The following is an 18,221-nucleotide window of genomic DNA, read 5'->3' as shown; positions in this document are numbered from 1 at the left end:
AGTGGGGAGGGGAGCAGGATGGTGAGTGGGCAGGGGTGAGTGAGCAAGGGGGCAGGAGGACAAGCAGGCAGACGGGTGAGCGAGCGATAAGATGGGCAGGTGGGGGTGGGAGGATGAGTGAGCGAGTGGGTGGGGTGGCAAGGGGGGTGAGGGTGAGAGATCAGGTGAGTGAGCAAGTGGGGGCAGGCAGGGGTGGGCAAGAGAGTGAGCGAGTGGGTGGGCAGGCGGGGTGTGGGCGGGCAGGAGAGCAAGTGGGCAAGTGAGTGGGCAAGTGAGTGGGCAAGTGAGTGGGCAGGCAGGTGAGCAGGTGAGCGAGTGAACAAGCGGATGGGTGGGTGGGCAGGGATGAGCCAGCATGTGAGCAGGCAGGAGGGCAGTGTGATGATCCTGTATTAGTGTAAATAGGGTAAGTGCTGTTTGTTTAGAAGATACATGGTAAGTGAAGTGAAAGAAGAGGGGGAGTGAATGGGCAGTAGAATGCTGGATGATTGGCTGAATGTTTAAAATGGCTGACAGTATAAAAGGAAGAATGTCAGGTAAATCTGGGTGGATGTGGTGTGGACGTGTGTGGACGTTGGTGGACGTTGGTGGACTTGAGAGGGTTGTTTTGGTGGGTTTTGAGAGGAGAGGGTGGAGTTCGGATTAATACTAAGACCAGTACCTCAGGAATAGATGTAACCATATGCTTAAGTGCCTTTTAAAGAAATCTTGTTATCTTTGTTATTTAATAAATATATTTGGTTTACCAAAGGCCTGATCCTTGGCTGGGGTTTCACAGACCAGAAGGGAGGGTAAGGTAAATACCAAGGCTGAAGGATAACAAATGGTGGCAGCGGGGAAGGGTAGAATAACACCAAAAGCAGTCTGAGTAAATCAAAGGGATTGGGACAGCTTAAGCACGCAGTCACAGAGGTAACCTAATTGAGGGAGACTCAGGCAGAGTCTCTGGGACTACTGTTATAGGACGTGACTGGTGGTGCTGCCTAGCAGGGGGATCTGTTGAGATCTGTGCTAGAGCGGGGAGAGAAACCATAAGAAAGGACAGTCTGGACTGGTGGAGTCCCTGGTGGTGCCTAGAGACAGGCAGTAACCACGAGCAGGTAGGAACCTGACAGGGAGAGCCAGGGAAGGGCGTCACATGTGGTGGCAGTAGCGGTGGGATACGAACAACAGAGAATCCAGATACGAACCAAAGAGAGTCCCAAAGACACGTGGTGACAAAGGAGACTACGTCACAGGTGTTGGCTGTAGCAGTGAGATACGAATACTAGAGAATCCCTAACAGTGGAGTGGCAAACAGAAATAACAAAACAAGATTATTTGTGAGAGTGACTGGCAAAGAGTGTGTGGCAAAGAGTGAGTGAACTCAAACACCATGGCTGAATATATAAAAATGAAAAGAGAGGAGCTGGTGGAGAAGTGCATAACATTCAATTTACCTCACGAGGGTAAAGGGGTAGATGAATTGAGGGTAGCACTTATAGGATTTGCAATTGCCCAGCAAAAACAACCTGTCAGGGAAGAGACCCCAGAAGGATATTTAAGCAATCCCGCTTATATAGAGTACTTGAGAGAGAAGTTAAGATGGGAGGCTGAGGAAAAAGACAAGCAGAGGGAGTTGGAAGCTGAGAGATTGAGGATGGAAGCTGATGGGAAAGATAAACAGCGAGAGTTGGAAACTGAGAGATTGTGGATGGAAACTGAGAGAATGAGAGTGGATGCGGAATTACAGGCAGAAAAGTTAAAATTTGAAAGAGAGAAGTTTCATTCTGATGAGACAAGGAAAGACAGAGATGGAGCAAAAATAAAAATTACTCCAAAGGACTTTGCTGTCTATGAGCCTGGTCAAGATCCTCAAATTTATCTTACAACCTTTGAAAAGGCAGCTCAGTTGTGGGGACTACCTGAAGATAAATACATGCAGTATTTATCAAACCTGATCAAAGGGGAATTGGCAGAGGTATACCAATATTTCCCATCAGACAAGCCCGTCACCTATGCTGAGTTTAAAGAGGCAGTCTACAAAAGATTCAGACTAGGGCCTGATTATTTTAGAAAGCTTTTCAGAAACTGTCAGATCCAAGCAGGAAGGTCTTTTGTTGAACTGGGAGCAAAGTTGATGGATATATTTGGAAAGTGGATGAGTAGTGCCAAAGCTCAGTCAGTGGAAGAGGTGAAAAGCCTCATGATACTGGATCAATTATACCATCACTTACCACCAGAAATAAGGCTCCTGGTCAAAGACCGTTCCCCTACATCTGTGCAGGAGGCCGCAGAGATGGCGGATCACTTCGCCTCCAATAGAACTGGTTGGGTGGGGAAAACATCAAGAGATTTTAAACCCAGACCATATAATGCTGGCAGAAGGGATGTGATACCACAGCCAGTGAGTCCTCTAGTAAAATCTGAAGGGCACAGGACACCCCAGAGTGGATCTGTGTACCCTAAAAGTGAGGAGAAATTATCCTACAAATGTGGTAGACCGGGGCACCTACGTTTTCAATGTGAGGTTGCCAACCCCATTAGTAATCCTGCTCAGACAAGGGCAGTGAAAACAGAGCCCAAGGCTTTAGAAACAGCGAAAAAGGTTCAGTTTTGCCAGATAAACTGGACAGAAGTAACAGACCTTGATTCAAGTCTGAGAGAGGAAGTGAGTGTACAAGGGGCAAATTATTGGGCATTGCTTGACACTGGTGCCGCTCAGACGTTACTGAGGCCAGATTTAATAAAATCTGAAGAAATATTACCTCTGGAAACGGTGAATATCCAAGGAGTGAGGGGTCAACCAGAAAGCTTGTCTGTGGCCCTGGTGAAAATGGCGTGGAGAGGCCGAGAGGGCAGATATAAAGTAGGCATTAATGCCCAGCAACAAGAACCAGTAATACTGGGAAGAGATGTTATGGGAGCCCAAGGGAAAATATATGTGGTGACCAGACAGCAACTTGGCAGAGAAAAAGAAGCCATGTTAAGGGGGACTGAAGCAAACAGGGTGGAAACTGTTAGCGAGCCTCAGGTCGCCATAACAACCACTGGTAGGCCTGCTGAAGGAGACAAACTGTATCAACTGGTCTCTGGGGAAGAGACAGAGCATTTCAGAGAAGAACTGAATAAGGATACCAGTTTGAATCAAATAAAGGAGCAAGCCCTGACCCAACAGATTCCTTTCACTGACAAACTGAGGAATCAAGTTGTGTGTGAGAATGGGATTTTATATAGACTGTGGATGCCTGCTGAGAGAAAGGATGAATGTGAACCAGTGAAGCAATTGATAGTACCTAGCAAATACAGAACCAGATTGCTAGAGGTAGCCCACGATGTCCCATGTGCAGGACATCTGGGAATAAAAAAGACCAAGAGGAGATTGGCTGCACACTATTATTGACCAAACATCTCCAAAGATGTAAAACAACATTGTCTATCTTGTGGTATATGCCAAAAGGTGGGAAAAAGTGGAGTAAAGACTAAGGCACCCTTAAAGCCCCTTCCTATAATTGGACAACCCTTTTATAGAGTGGGAATAGATTTGGTGGGCCCTTTTTCCAAACCCACAAGGCATGGCAAGAAATATCTAGTGGTGGTGGTGGATTTTGCCACCAGGTACCCAGACGCAGAAGCACTAAGATCTGTAGAAGCCCTGTAGTGGCAGAGGCTTTATTAAAAATCTGTATGAGGCTGGGTTTCCCTCATGAAGTGCTGACGGATCAAGGCAGTGTATTCATGGGAGAAGTGATGCAATGTATGTGGAAATGTTGTGGTCTAAAACATCTAAAGACCACTACTTACCATCCCGCCACTAATGGGTTAACAGAGAGATTCAATGGCGTTTTGAAGGGCATGATAAGAAGCTATGTACAAGATCACCCACAAGACTGGGATGAACGGTTGGGATGCTTCTTATTTGCATACAGAGAAGTCCCTCAAGAGTCGACAGGCTTCTCACCCTTTGAACTCATGTTCACTAGAAAAGTGAGGGGACCTTTGGAACTGTTAAAAAATTCATGGGAAGGAACCCTGGGAGAGTACAAAACATCTGTAGTAGATTTTGTATTGGAATTCCGCAATAAATTAACATCAATGATGGAGGTGGTGAAAAAGAATTTGAGTCAAGCACAGCAGAAGCAAAGTTACTGGTATGACAGAACAGCCAGGGAACGTGTGTATGATGTGGGAGATATGGTTATGGCGTTCATACCCAGGAAACATGACAAATTACAGGCTAACTGGGAAGGACCATATACCATCAGAGAAAGGCTTGACACAGTGACGTATGTAATCACCACAGACCAAATAAACAAAAGCAAAGTGGTTCATGTAAATAAGTTAAAGCCTTACCATACCAGGGATGCAAAAGTATTGCAAGTTACCTTATTCCCTGAGGGAAGTGGGCCTGAACTTCCAGATTTGGTACAGGAAAGCAAAGACAAAGGAGGGGTAGATGAAGTGGAATGGTCAGAGGAGGTGAAGGAGGAAGTAAAAGAAGAGATTCTGAGAGTTTTGAAAAACTATGGGAATCTCTTTAGTAATAAACCTGGCCGAACCAGTATAGTTATACATTCCATTGATACTGGAGACCATGCCCCAATCAGATCTATGCCATACCGTGTGAATGGGAAAGTTGTGAGTGAAGTAATCTGTGTAGGACATAAGGTGGGGAGTGGGAAAAATCACCCCCTTATGGAGCAAGGTGGAGGCAATACAAGCGTGGCCTATCCCCTTAACCAAAAAACAAGTAAGGGCATTTCTAGGTGTGGCTGGTTTTTATAGGAAGTTTGTGAGAAATTTTGGGGAAATAGCAACCCCCTTGCATGAATTGACCAAGAAGAAGTGTTCTGAGCGTGTGGTATGGACGGATGAATGTCAGAAGGCTTTTGATCTGCTGAAGCAAGCCTTGTGCCAAGGACCTATATTAATAGCACTAGACTATGAGAAACCATTCATCGTGGCTACAGATGCGTCAGACCTCGCGCTGGGAGTCGTCTTGCTGCAGGAGAGAGAAGGCACCAGACATCCAGTGGCGTATCTGAGTCGCAAGCTGACGCCGAGGGAGAAAAACTATTCGTTGGTCCAAAAGGAGTGCCTAGCGGTCGTGTGGGGACTGAACAAGTTGCGCCCATACGTGTGGGGACGAAGATTCACGGTAACAACGGATCATCGGGCCTTGTTATGGTTGCAGACTATGAAAAACCATAACACTATGCTGCAGAGGTGGTCCTGGGCCCTACAGGACTATCAAGTGGACTTCCAGTTCATCAAAGGCAAGGACAATGTACTGGCCGATGGACTTTCCAGGCAACTGGCTGGGACTGCAGTGACGTGACCAGACGGAGGAACAAAGAAAGACATTTTCCCCATAGAGACTTGTTATATTGTTAACGCGACGTATAAATCCTGGAACAGGAATAATACTCTGCCGTTGTTTTAAGGGGGGGAAATGTGATGATCCTGTATTAGTGTAAGGGTAAGTGCTGTTTGTTTAGAAGATACATGGTAAGTGAAGTGAAAGAGGAGGGGGAGTGAATGGGCAGTAGAATGCTGGATGATCGGCTGAATGTTTAAAATGGCTGACAGTATAAAAGGAAGAATGTCAGGTAAATCTGGGTGGATGTGGTGTGGACGTGTGTGGACGTTGGTGGACGTTGGTGGACTTGAGAGGGTTGTTTTGGTGGGTTTTGAGAGGAGAGGGTGGAGTTCGGATTAATACTAAGACCAGTACCTCAGGAATAGATGTAACCATATGCTTAAGTGCCTTTTAAAGAAATCTTGTTATCTTTGTTATTTAATAAATATATTTGGTTTACCAAAGGCCTGATCCTTGGCTGGGGTTTCACAGACCAGAAGGGAGGGTAAGGTAAATACCAAGGCTGAAGGATAACAAATGGTGGCAGCGGGGAAGGGTAGAATAACACCACAAGCAGTCTGAGTAAGTCAAAGGGATTGGGACAGCTTAAGCACGCAGTCACAGAGGTAACCTAATTGAGAGAGACTCAGGCAGAGTCTCTGGGACTACTGGTTATAGGACGTGACTGGTGGTGCTGCCTAGCAGGGGGATCTGTTGAGATCTGTGCTAGAGCGGGGAGAGAAACCATAAGAAAGGACAGTCCGGACTGGTGGAGTCCCTGGTGGTGCCTAGAGACAGGCAGTAACCACGAGCAGGTAGGAACCTGACAGGGAGAGCCAGGGAAGGGCGTCACAGGCAGCTCCCTCCCTGCTATCTGAAGTAGACCCTGCCGCACATCACAGAAGAGGAGCTCTACTTGTCCACCCTAATAAAGGGCCCTTCAAGGGCCCCTGTAGGCCACAGGGCCCTCAGCCAAGGCCCGACCTGACCACCCTTTGGCGCCGGCCCTGCCTGCATGCCATTCTGATGCTTCCCATAAGCACATATTGAAACAATACCTTACAAACTTATAGTCCTGAACTCAGAAACGCTTGCTTAACAACCCTCTAAGTTGTCATGGTGATACACAAAACAGAGAGAATTGAGAGTTCAAAGTGTAAAAGATGAGGGGGGGGAAATTCAGACCCCTTTTGGACTTTTTTCTGTCAGTGGTCTCATAATTTGTTGAAATTAATTAAAGCCATGTTCACAGGAGTACCTGAAATCCTATTACTGACATTGGCCCATACTCTGACCTTCATCTTCTGCAGTTTAAATGTTAAAAAAAAATGCCTGGCTAAGTTTTAATTAATTTAAGAAATTTTACGCTGAAGTCTATTATAACTTCAGGCATGTCCAGTAAGAACCAACTGTCCATCTTCTAAATGCCAGACTCACAGCTGTTTGGCTTGGCTAATCAGCTGGTCACACCCACACCAGACATCCATTTCACTTTAGACAGTCATAGCTTTCCCCAAAGCATCCTGGGAAGTGTACTTTGAAGGGTGCTGAGAGGAGACTCCTATTCCTCTGACACAGCTCCAGTGGCCAGAGTGGTTTAACAGTCAGCCCATCTTCTGTTAGGGGAATAGGGCGACTCCTAGCAACTCTCAGCACCCTTCACAAACTACACTTTCCAGGATTCTTTGGGGGAAGCCATGACTGTCTAAAGTGAAATAAAGTGGTGTGGATGTGGCCAGGGACAATTTTGGTTTAAATTTGGGTGGGAGACTATATGTGCCTGCTGTAGATTAAAAAGGTGGGGAAACCCTAACAAACAATTTTATTATTATTACTATTATTATTATTATTATTTCCATTTATAGACCGCTTACTATCTAAAAGATCTCAAAGCGGTTTACAATGCTTCTGTTCATAATGTTTACCTTTTGGAAAGGAAAGGGGCATGCCCTCTGCCCAGTGCCCACCTCCCCAATCTCCTCCCCTCCCTCCTTCTTCCCCCTGCAAGTCAGTTTCACCTATCCTAAGTATGATTTCATGGGAGTAAATCCCATTGAATTCAAAAAGTTGCCCTCCCCTCTTCCTTTCTCTATCCCCTCCCTGTTGCCCCTTTTCTTCCCCTTTCTTTGCCCCTCCCTCCCCTACCCCTCCAATTGTCTCCACCTCCTTCCTCTTGCCCCTTCCTTCCCCTTCCTTCCTCCTTCCCTCTCCTGTCTCCTTCCCCCCCTCCCCCCCCTCAGTTTTACCTATTCTAAGCATGATTGCACAGGAGTAAATCCCACTGAACTCAATAACCATGCAAATGATCTGACCTGCCTTTCCCCTCCCCCTCCCCTCCCCTCCCCCTTTCCCTCTTTCCCCTCCCCTCCTTCCCCTTTCCTCTCCCTTTCTCCTCCCTTTTTCCTCCTCCCCATCCACTTCAGCCCTCCGTATCTCTCCCCCCTCTCCTCCTTCTCCCCCATGGTCAGTTTTACCTACCCTAAGCATGACTGCATGGGAGTAAATTCCACCTGAACTCAATAAACATGGAAATGATCAAACCTGCCCTCCTCTTTTCCTCTTCCTCCCACCTGCTCCTCCCCTCCATTCCTCTGCCCTTCCTCCTCCTCTCCCCTCCCCCTACTCCTCCCCCCTTCCCATCACCTGTGGTCAGTTTCGCCTATCCTAAGCATCATTGCAAGGGAGTAAATCCCATTGAACTCAATAAGCCTGCAAATGATCAATCCATTCTCAGCAAACTTGCACAGTATCCCATTTCTTAGTTCCCGGATTAAAAAGCAGAGAAATTCACAAATAAGCAAAAAAAAGAACACCCTTGTGGTTTAAGAACATATCTATCGCTAACAGATATTTCTATCAAACTTTAAAAAGTAAGGAAATTGGGCAGCTATAGTGAATGCACCAGGGGAGCAGAAGACCTGACCTCCTCTCTGAGATACTGGCCTACCTTACAAATTTGTAAAAATGCAAACACAATTTGAGTTGGTTTTTCACAGTCCAATCTACTTGCTGTGTAGCTTGGAAAAAATTGGTAAGATGTCCCTCTGAGCATATGGTGAGTGGTGGCAACACCTGCCATCTCCAAAGATGGAGAATTACATTTTTGTATGTTCATTGGTGGTGTTCTTATTTTGCTTCTTTCCTGTGTTATTACTGTTTTCTACAGAGAATCTAACCTAGAAAATTATATTTCTCTCATTATTCATCCTAGAAATCTGTGTCAAAATTGTTTTTATTAATTTCAAACCCTTTTTACTGATCAATGACATATGACAGCGAAGAAAGCATTTTGTGTATCAAACCAAAGGTTATGTTCTTTTTCTATTTTGGGTGCATTAACAGTTGAATCTGAAACTGCAGTTTGATGTAAAATCAGATACGTTGCTACTGAAGCAATGAATCTAGCTTTACCTATTCTAAGCATGATTGCACAGGAGTAAATCCCACTGAACTCAATAGCCATGCAAATGATCAGACCTGCCTTTCCCCCTCTCCTCTCTCACCCCCCCTCTCCTCTCTCACCAACAATCTTGGTCTCACCAACAATCTTGTTCTGCCCAAGATGCACATTTTCAGCCTGCTATGCTTCAATCACTTCACTTAAAGAAAGGTGGGCACGGTCAATTAAACATAGAACACACTTAGAAATTTGCTAAAATATATTTCACCTCTCACTGTTTTATCTTGTGCATTTCTCATGTCCACTGGAGACTGTTCTGCAGAATAGTCAGTGCCATTATTCCACAATTGTTTTTGGAGTATTTTAGTGTAAATTTTGCAAAGTGTTGCTGTACTTCACATATTTACAGAAACAGAAGCAAAAGAAAATGATTTACTATGGGAAACTTCACTAAAATTGCAAGGTAAATCAGACATATTTAAAGTGACTATCTGAACTTTATCAGCTGTTTTAACATTGTTGCTTCCTCCCTGCTAAAACAAGATCAGCACAGCATGTCTTGTTTCTGTTATTTGGGCTGATAGCAGGTGTTGTCACCACTCACCATATGCTCAGAAGCACATCTTACCAAATTCTTCCAAGCTACACAGGAAGTGGATTAGACTGCGAAAGACCAACCCAAATTATGTTTGCATTTTTACAAATTTGTAGGGCAGTACAATATCTCAGACAGGAGGTCAGGTCTCCTGCTCACCTGGTGCATTCAATATAGCTGCCCAATTTCCTTACTTTTTAAAGTTTGATAGAAATATCTGCAAGGGTTTATTTATTTATTTTTGGCCTATTAGTGAATTCTATACCTGAGTGCTAAGTTACATTTAGGACATTCCATATTATCTCCATAGTCTTAAAACCTGTGATGTCCTTTTACAAAATCAAAACTATTTCAGAGATGGGTAATAGACATTTTCCCTTTATTATATATTTTAGCAGAGAAATTGCAATTTATGGACTGTTGTCGTAATATATTCTGGATTGATATCCAAGGTTACAGCAGTAACAGGTACCCACTGTAAAGGTTACATAGCTTGAACAATTTCTGACTACACTGTTGCTTTTTATAGTTGTGTTGTATTATAAACATCAGTGGAACCACTGTAAGACTATATTTTTAAAAGAACATCTCTACAGCTATGCTTTGCCTGTATATAGTGCAAAGATCACAACTTCATTAATGAGTGCATAAAGATCTGCAGCAAGGCATAACAAATGACATTGGGCTTGAAATCTGCATAGAGAATAAAGGGCATCGAATATCCTTATCTCTGATATTGGGCAACACCACCCCTGGTAAACCCTAACCATCTGATTTAAACTAAGGTGAGGTACTCGTAGCCAACTCAGCATGAAGATGACCTGAAGAAAGGGGCTGTTTCCCCATCCTGCTTTTACTGTCCAGCATTCAGCAAGGCAGTTATTTCAGGTCCTAAAAGCAATCCCTCAAAGCTGGACACCAGTGCAACGTGGCTGGGCAGACACTCCAATGAATGTTACCTCAGGTACTTACCTGATGTCCAAGTTAGTTCCCTGCCTACCTGAAATGCTAAGCTCTGACAGGAAGGCATACCCAGTTAAGAAGTCAAATTATCTACTCACACCCCAAATCAGAACAGTGTGGATGAGGTGAAGAAAGGGCATCCCAAGGTTACCCCTTTCCAAATCTTACAAAGCCCCAAAAGATTGCTCATAGGGTGGGTGAGTGGTTTACTGCAAAATGACAAGGAAGATAACTTGAGACTTCCCCTATAAGGGGAGCAGCCACCCCCCGATTAGCCACAAATTGGCCTGATTTCTCCTGCCTTCCCTTTCTGCCAAGAGGAATCCCCACAAGGCTTCCTCTGTGCAAGCAGGTGGAACAAATTTGCCCTCCCATGCAAAATAGCAGCAGGATGGCATTATACCAATAAGAAACTGTTTCACTAAAAAATAATATATGTATTAACATTACCAAGAAGTGAAATACTGTGAAGATATGTAATTAGTTATATATTAAGCAGCCATTAATCTCTTAGGACCCATTCATCCAGATCTGGGTAGTATGAATCCTAGGCTGGACCAGTCCTCCTCCTCCTCTTGGTGTGGCATTAGACTGGTATACAGTATTTCAAGATGCTAGTCCTACACTTCCATCAGGGATCAATGAGGATGATTTGCACTTGGAAACATGTGGGAAAAAACTGAATTTCAGAAAGAAATAACTGCTGGAATGGCTGACTACAGAGCAGATTTATGAGGGTGCAAGAAGCTGCAGGGGGGGAAATGGAGGTCTCACCAGTGGGAGCAAAGTCTAGATCCAAGCCCTTGGCTTTTTTTCTACCTTTAATTAAAATTTTGATATTGTCAGTTCAATTAAATGAATACAAAATTTCAATGAAATATTTTAAATAGTTTATATGCAGTCTGTAACAAAATATACAGATATATATTTATCTTTATATTTTTAAAGACAGCAAATCCAAAATAATTCCAAGAACAAAATGCACTTTGCACTGGGAGCTTATTTCAGTATAAAAGCTAAATGCATTTTCAGAAAGGATTACATTTTCTTTGGCAATTTATTTTATTGACAAAGCATATTTCATCAGATATTGCATTGCATTTTGTAGACAAATGCATGTTGTCAAACATCCTATTTCCTTTGTTGGATGAAAAAGGTTTGTTTGTGATTTATTTCTCTCTATTTTTATTTTTAAATGCAGGTACACTGAACAGTTGTTCTCAGTTTTCTCTAACAATTTTTCAAGGGCTAGGATAAGCCATCAATGGTTAATGTTCTCATCAATGTGTCTGCACTGAAACAGTGAAGCAAAGGTGTGTGCAGGGTAAATTCTAGTATCCATATCCAATCATCCCAGTTCACCACAACATGCTTTGTGTGAACACAACCACCAAGACAAACGTTTAAGCTTTATTAAACTTTTGGGAGTATGAACTTCCTAAAAAGCACTGAACCCAGAACAGAACCCAAGTCTATAAAAATATTCCTATATGGACCATTTACTAATCTGCCCTCTCTGTAACATTCCCTACAGTTATTTAACAAAGAATGTTTACAGCTTTATTTCTCTGGTTATAACATTCTCTCATCCCCCCCTTTTACAAAGTAGAACAATTACTAGAAAATGAGTAGTTCACAAAATATTGCTTGATTGCACTGTTCAAAACCCCTTTAGAAATACACAAGGTATCATCTTGAATGTATATCTCCATGTATTATGCTTCCTGGATAGTTTTATAGGTGGCTAAAAATGTGCTGCACATTAATCATTTGCAACCCATGCACTTGGGTCCATTGGGAACTAGCTGATAAATTGAACATGTGATGTCTCTGAAGCCATCACAATTTCAGATGAAGCAAGATCATGTCAACAATCATATGCAGGTTCTGAAGCTCAGACATTTGGATATACCTAAATAGACATAAAAATGTGAAGGGAGAGGGGATGCTATAGAATACTGCTAGCATTTCCTTTTAATTTATAGCTCACCGCCTTGCCTCCTTTTGTTCCAGAAGGATGCAATTTTTTGAGATTTTGCCATTGTTGCTTAAAATAGCTCTACAAAAAATAGCAATGGGGGAGATTGTATAGTAGAAATATTTCTAATACATATTTTGTGCAAATTGAAGCACAAAGGTTTAACCTCTCATTGAAGGTGAGGGGTTATTTTTCACATAAAGGTATTTCCTCCTTTTGTAATTTTTTATCCTATGTGGGTTCCAAAAAGAAATGACTAATCCAGAAACTTCATCTAAATACACATAATTTACCAGGGTTTATAAAAACCGATTACATAACAAAGCAAAACAATAAAATAAAATATGTATGTAATATAAGAGAACAAAAATAACATTACAACTTCAAATGACACAAAAGTATCATTACACTGTCTGCAATACCTTAATGCATTTCTAATTTCAGTTAGCGATGGATGAACTCCCCTTGGCTCACTCCCATTTCCTCTTGCTTCTTGCCATTTTTCTTTGTGAGACTTGGAAAAAAATCCACAAATCTTTTCAAACCTCACAAGGAAAGACCACAAAAATCAAGTAGATTGGATGATTGACCTCTATCCAACAGCCTTCTTCCAAGCTTGATGGTAGGGCAGTATCAGTAACATTGGGATGCATGGGCATCCTGTGCTCACTCCCCAAAGGGGCTTGGTCATGTGTGTGCTCCCAGTGAGCAAGTGCAAAAGATCTGTGTTTAGTGACTGTTGCATGTAAGCACATGTAAAACAATTGCTAGCTCCAAAGCACTACCTACCAGCTGCCCATCAAGGGCCCACAACATTACCTCGGCTAGGACGACAGGGAAGAGGTGGAGACAAAGGCATAGAATCACTAGCAAAGAGTTCATTTACACCCGAGAAGGGACTGGATCTGCAGTTCCCAGCTTCACTAGTGAAAATGGATGGAAATAGCATTATTTTCCCACTTGCCAGCCCAGTGTCTTCACTGCTGTTTTCTCCCTATAGTGTTAGCCACTCTATTAGGAAGAGTGATGGAGCTTCAGGCAGTAGGTGCTGGGCATTAGGAGAGGTGGTAAGGTGTTGAATGATAGAGCTGTGTGTGCCATGCAGCCTGCCTTGTGCCTGCTAAGTTAGCCTACTGCCCTCAGGTAAAGGATGCTGCCCCATTGCAGGTAATGAACTAAGAAACAATTGCTAGTTCTTTCAGTTTTTATACACAGAAGGAGAGGAGCATCATCATGTTGTTTGCCTTAGGCAACAAAATGACTTACACCATTTCCAAGAGGTGCTGCTAAGGCTAGACTAAGAAATATGTGGATCAGAGCTCCAATGCATCTTGTAATAAGCTGCATATTTAGCTGGATGTGGTTTGGACATAAGCCTCCATCAGTACCTGTGAACACTTCAGTTTCTTAAACGTGGGAAAGCCTGATTCTTGTGAACCCAAACTGAAAAACTATAAAATAACAAATTCCTCTTGGTGTGTCTCTGCAATCACCTCTTTTTGCTTGTCTACACCAGCCTTTCCCAACCAGTGTGCCTCCAGATGTTGTTGGACCACAACTTCCATCAGCCTCAGCCAGCATTGCCAATGGTCAGGAAAGAAGGGAGTTGTAGTCCAACAACATCTGGAGGCACACTGTTTGGGAAAGGCTGGTCTAGACTAAGAGGTTCAACTCCAAGGCTCATACCCCCAAGGAGGTCCTGCACAGCCCCCAAAGCAACTCCTGCCACTTTTACCTAAATATGAAGCAGCCAATGGTTCCACCTCACCCCCTCCTGAAACCTAGCAGCACCTCTAACCATCCCTTGCTGAAGTGATAACTGCATGCACAAATGGATGATCTCCCTTTGCATTTAGCACTTTGGCTACATGAATGCTTCCAGTTGGGGAAAGGGGAATCTGTAATAAGCTAAGGACATATAGTTGTGCATGCCCAGCAGCCTATAGGTAGCCTACTGCTAAGCATGCTTACCTGGATTATTTTTGTTTTTGAAGATTTAACAAGAAAATGTTAAATCAACTGATACAGAGAATTCCAGAGTAGCCGTGTTAGTTTGTGTAGCCAAAGCAAACAAAATCAGTGTCAGCCCACAGAAGTTTATGAAATAGTAAAATCTGTTATTCTTTAAGATGTGCAAAGTCTTTGTGTTTACACACACACACACACACACACACAGAGAGAGAGAGAGAGAGAGAGAGAGAGAGAAGACTGTACAAGGTTCTATACCAACTGGTAGTGGCTCTTGAGGGTTTTCAGGTAGGAATCTCTCACTGTCCTACCTGGAGATGCCAGAGATTGAATTTGGGACCTTCTGCATATAAGGCAGATGCTTTGCCACTGAGCTATGCCCCTTCCCCAAATCAGAAACAGCAATGATGACTGTTTCATTTGTGTCACATAGTTAAATGCACAATAACTCATTGGTGATACTAGATATGTTTGCTAACCAGCACAGGGTACGTGAGGCATAGGCATTACCAACAGTACTTATGCCAATGTTTTCAGACCTCATTATCACTGTAAGATTTCTTAGTAACAATTAGCAGTTAGCCAATTCACAGACACTATTTTTATTATTTTGAAGGAGCTACTTTGGATTTAATGGCTAAGAGAATATAAACAGATGCCTCTGTTACTAAGGCGACAGAATGGAAAACAGAGGTAAACTATGTTCCATATTCTAAAAAAAGAAAAATTAATTTTGGATTAACTATTTATTTTAGACACAAAAGTATTAGTATCCTGTATATTACACCTTTTTTCAATAATCCTATAGTTTACAATATTTGTTTATCGCCTAGGGCACTAGAGCTAATACATATAAGAGAACACCTGCATGTGCATAGTCAGAAGAGGACAACCACATTTCATTAGCATATGTAGTTCTTTCTCCCCAAAGTCACATTATGATGAAGAATTTGGCTGTGAGTGAGGAAATGATCTAGGTCCCAAAAGATGTGCATCACTTTGCACTTACAAATCTATATTATCTGCTATCTTGTTACCTACATACCCAATTTAGGGAAATCGTTTTGGAGCTGTTCACACTCTTCCTTTGATTCCACTTTCTTTAATTATTTTATTTACTTTCAAATGACTTTTAAGCAAAATGCCCAATTTGTATGGGGATGTGAATGATAGGAGAAGACTTGGGAAAGACCAGTTCATAGCAAGCACATTCTCCTTGGGAGTAATGATCTGGCTGAAGGTGGTTGATAGGAGTCAGCTGAGGTTGGCAGTGCAGTTCCAGCAGCTCCAACACAAAAACTCCAGTGATTAGCTGGAATAGCTACTGAAACAATGTCTATTTACCAGTTTTGTATTTGGCCTGGTAGCTGATCTTCTATTGACTCCAAGTCTGTTCTTAGACATGCCCTTTGATATGCCCTTGGAAGTGCCTCTTGCCTGCCCTTTGTTGTGGACTCTGTTTGTTTGGACTCTGACTTTGGACTGGCTTTGGATATTGCTTTGGTTGTTGCCCATGTTGGTGTTGTTCCTGGCAAATCTCCTGCTTCCTCAGGAACCTAGTGAGAACAGGACATCACTAAGCCAAGGATTGGCTTGATATTACGTGAGAACTGGGACACTCTCTGTTTAAGACAAGGGCCTGAGCCAGCAATTCACTATTCCAAATATTGCTTGTTTTGCTCTAACAATGCTTATGATCAGTGTCAGCAAATCTCATAAGATCAGGACAATTGGAATAAACAAAGGAAAATAAGCTTTCATAAATATTCACAAGCATGATCTACAATTTAGGTTCGGTTTCCCACCTCATGCCATTTATTTATTTTCTTAGTTATTTGCTTATTCACTGTATACATACAGGCTACCAAATAGCATCTGTTCTCTGGGCAGCTCGCATGACGCAACAGAATAAAACACAACACTTCCAAACGCTTCAGAGTTCAGTGCAAATGCTAAGGGTTTTTTTCCCCTTCATTTGGCTAAGACTTCAATTTTTAATGGAGACTTCTTGACTTTTATTACTTTTTTGACAATGCTCTTTAACCATGATGACATCCTTTTTACTGTGTTTAAATATTTCATTAAAGCCTCTATTGATTTGGTTTAAATAAACTCAACTTTATGAAGATACTACGGGGCACTCACATGATCACTCCACTCACCAACACCCCCTTCCTGCCCCAAGTTTCCCTCCCCACAAAGACAACTCCCATCTCCTTGCCAAATGTCTCCTCCCCCAAACCACAATGTGTTCTTTCTCAGAAACCACTTCCTGAGACCACTCTCTTTCCCACCTACAGCTTTCCATCGAAACAGATAACAATACATCTCTCTGTCCCAACCATCCTCTTTCCCACTCACAGCTTCCTCCCCAAAGGACAATATCTCTCCTTTCTCATGCCCCCAAGTCTCTCTCTCTGTCTCCTGTAAGACAAAGCCTCCCTCAGTGCTGGGGGGTGGGGAAAGAGAGAGACAGAAGAGCTCTCCCACCAGGTCATGGCCTTCTACTCCTGTGGTGACCCATTTGAGATCTGAGGTGCAATCCTGCAACAGCTGCCTTCCAAGTCTTGGCTCAGTCCACATGCCTCATGCACCAAATAGCAGCTCAGATTGTCATCACAGTGTGATGAAAGACATGCACAAATATTATATAGACAGATTTGACCATCTTGATTCTTTCCTTCAGTTTTGTTTTATTGTATCCCCAATTTTAAAGAACTTTCCTCTTCTGAAATAAAATATGACTGTGTTGGACTTTCTAGGCAATTTTCAGCACACGTATGTGATGAATGTTGTAGTGCTATGGTCATTGCTCCCAAGCAGTAAAACAACACTTAAATATCTAACCAGTTTCTTGGCACTGTTCAATATAATCAAAGGTTGCAGTCCTTGATGTTGGCTCCGTAACTAACTTCTAAAGCATAATCATTTACAATATCTGAAATTTTTGCCTGTTTGTACTGACTTGAATGTACCTTTATCAGACAGAGATCAAAATTAGCATGCAGGAAGAGTAATAAACACAGAAGGAAGATGCACCCATCTGATTTACTACATTTTAACTTGGTATTAGCATGTACAGTCAATTTGTAAACAATCGGTTCCAGAGTTTGTGCTTTCATTATTCTCTTGAAATGTTTCCCAGCCAGTTAGCTTGGTTTTCTTTACTGGACACATTAACACAGAGTGTTAATGTAAATAATTATATAGATTGCCAGTTGTATTTACTACAACATAATTAAATTATGGAGTGTTTTGCAAACATTTGGCTACTAATTGCAAAGATCAGAAAATTCATTTTTCTGGTTTATCTTTGCTTTGAAAATAACATTTCATTATTAAATGGAAATTTACAACAATGTTCAGTCAGCCCAACAGTCTGATTGGATGAAGCTACTTGAATGCTTGAGTGTTCAGAATGGCAACAGCAATAATAGTAGCAACAACAGCAGGTTTCTCAGTCAGGTTCCAGACCGACACAAGGACATACTTTCAGAATGAATGAAAGCTTTATTTATCTTTTAAAAAATTAATTTGCAATAGAATCAATTAAAAAAATGCCAAAACCTTTTGACTGGGTTCAAATGGACTGCCAAGAAAAATGCTGACAAGGAAAGACAATTTGAAAAAGCTCATGTAAAAGAAATATGAAGTAGTACTGAGGCAAAGCTGCATACAAAGATGTTTCCACTTACAGAATGGTGAATTTCCAGTACACCTCTTGGTAGGCCTTGCAGAAGTTGTTCAACCAATACCAAGTAGCGAAGAGTCCAGACTTCTTAATCAATGAAAAGCAACATGTAACTGCCAAAGAAAAGGACAGCATGTAAGAAACAAAGAACAGCCAAATATCATCTATATATCTGTTAATTGCAAAAAACAAAACATATTTTAAATAAGTAAATTTTGGTTTTACTTATTTTACACTGTAATCTTCAGTTTTTGGTTATAAAAAAAGTCTCAAGGCTCACGTTTCCTC

The 18,221-nt window shown here is 42.3% G+C and overlaps 1 protein-coding gene across 1 annotated transcript in view; it reads right to left on the bottom strand.

Moving 5' to 3' along the window:
* LOC133380133 (teneurin-2-like) overlaps positions 1-18,017 on the bottom strand; it is a 314,775-nt gene extending 296,758 nt beyond the window's left edge. The window contains exon 1 of the mRNA XM_061616794.1: positions 17,938-18,017. The gene's annotated coding sequence lies outside the window, so the exon portion shown is untranslated. The remainder of the gene's footprint in view (positions 1-17,937) is intronic.
* Positions 18,018-18,221: the final 204 nt, after the last annotated feature.

Source organism: Rhineura floridana, chromosome 3, assembly GCF_030035675.1.
Source record: "Rhineura floridana isolate rRhiFlo1 chromosome 3, rRhiFlo1.hap2, whole genome shotgun sequence".
Classification (NCBI taxonomy): Eukaryota; Metazoa; Chordata; class Lepidosauria; order Squamata; family Rhineuridae; genus Rhineura; species Rhineura floridana.
This window is presented reverse-complemented; position numbering and strand designations above follow the sequence as displayed.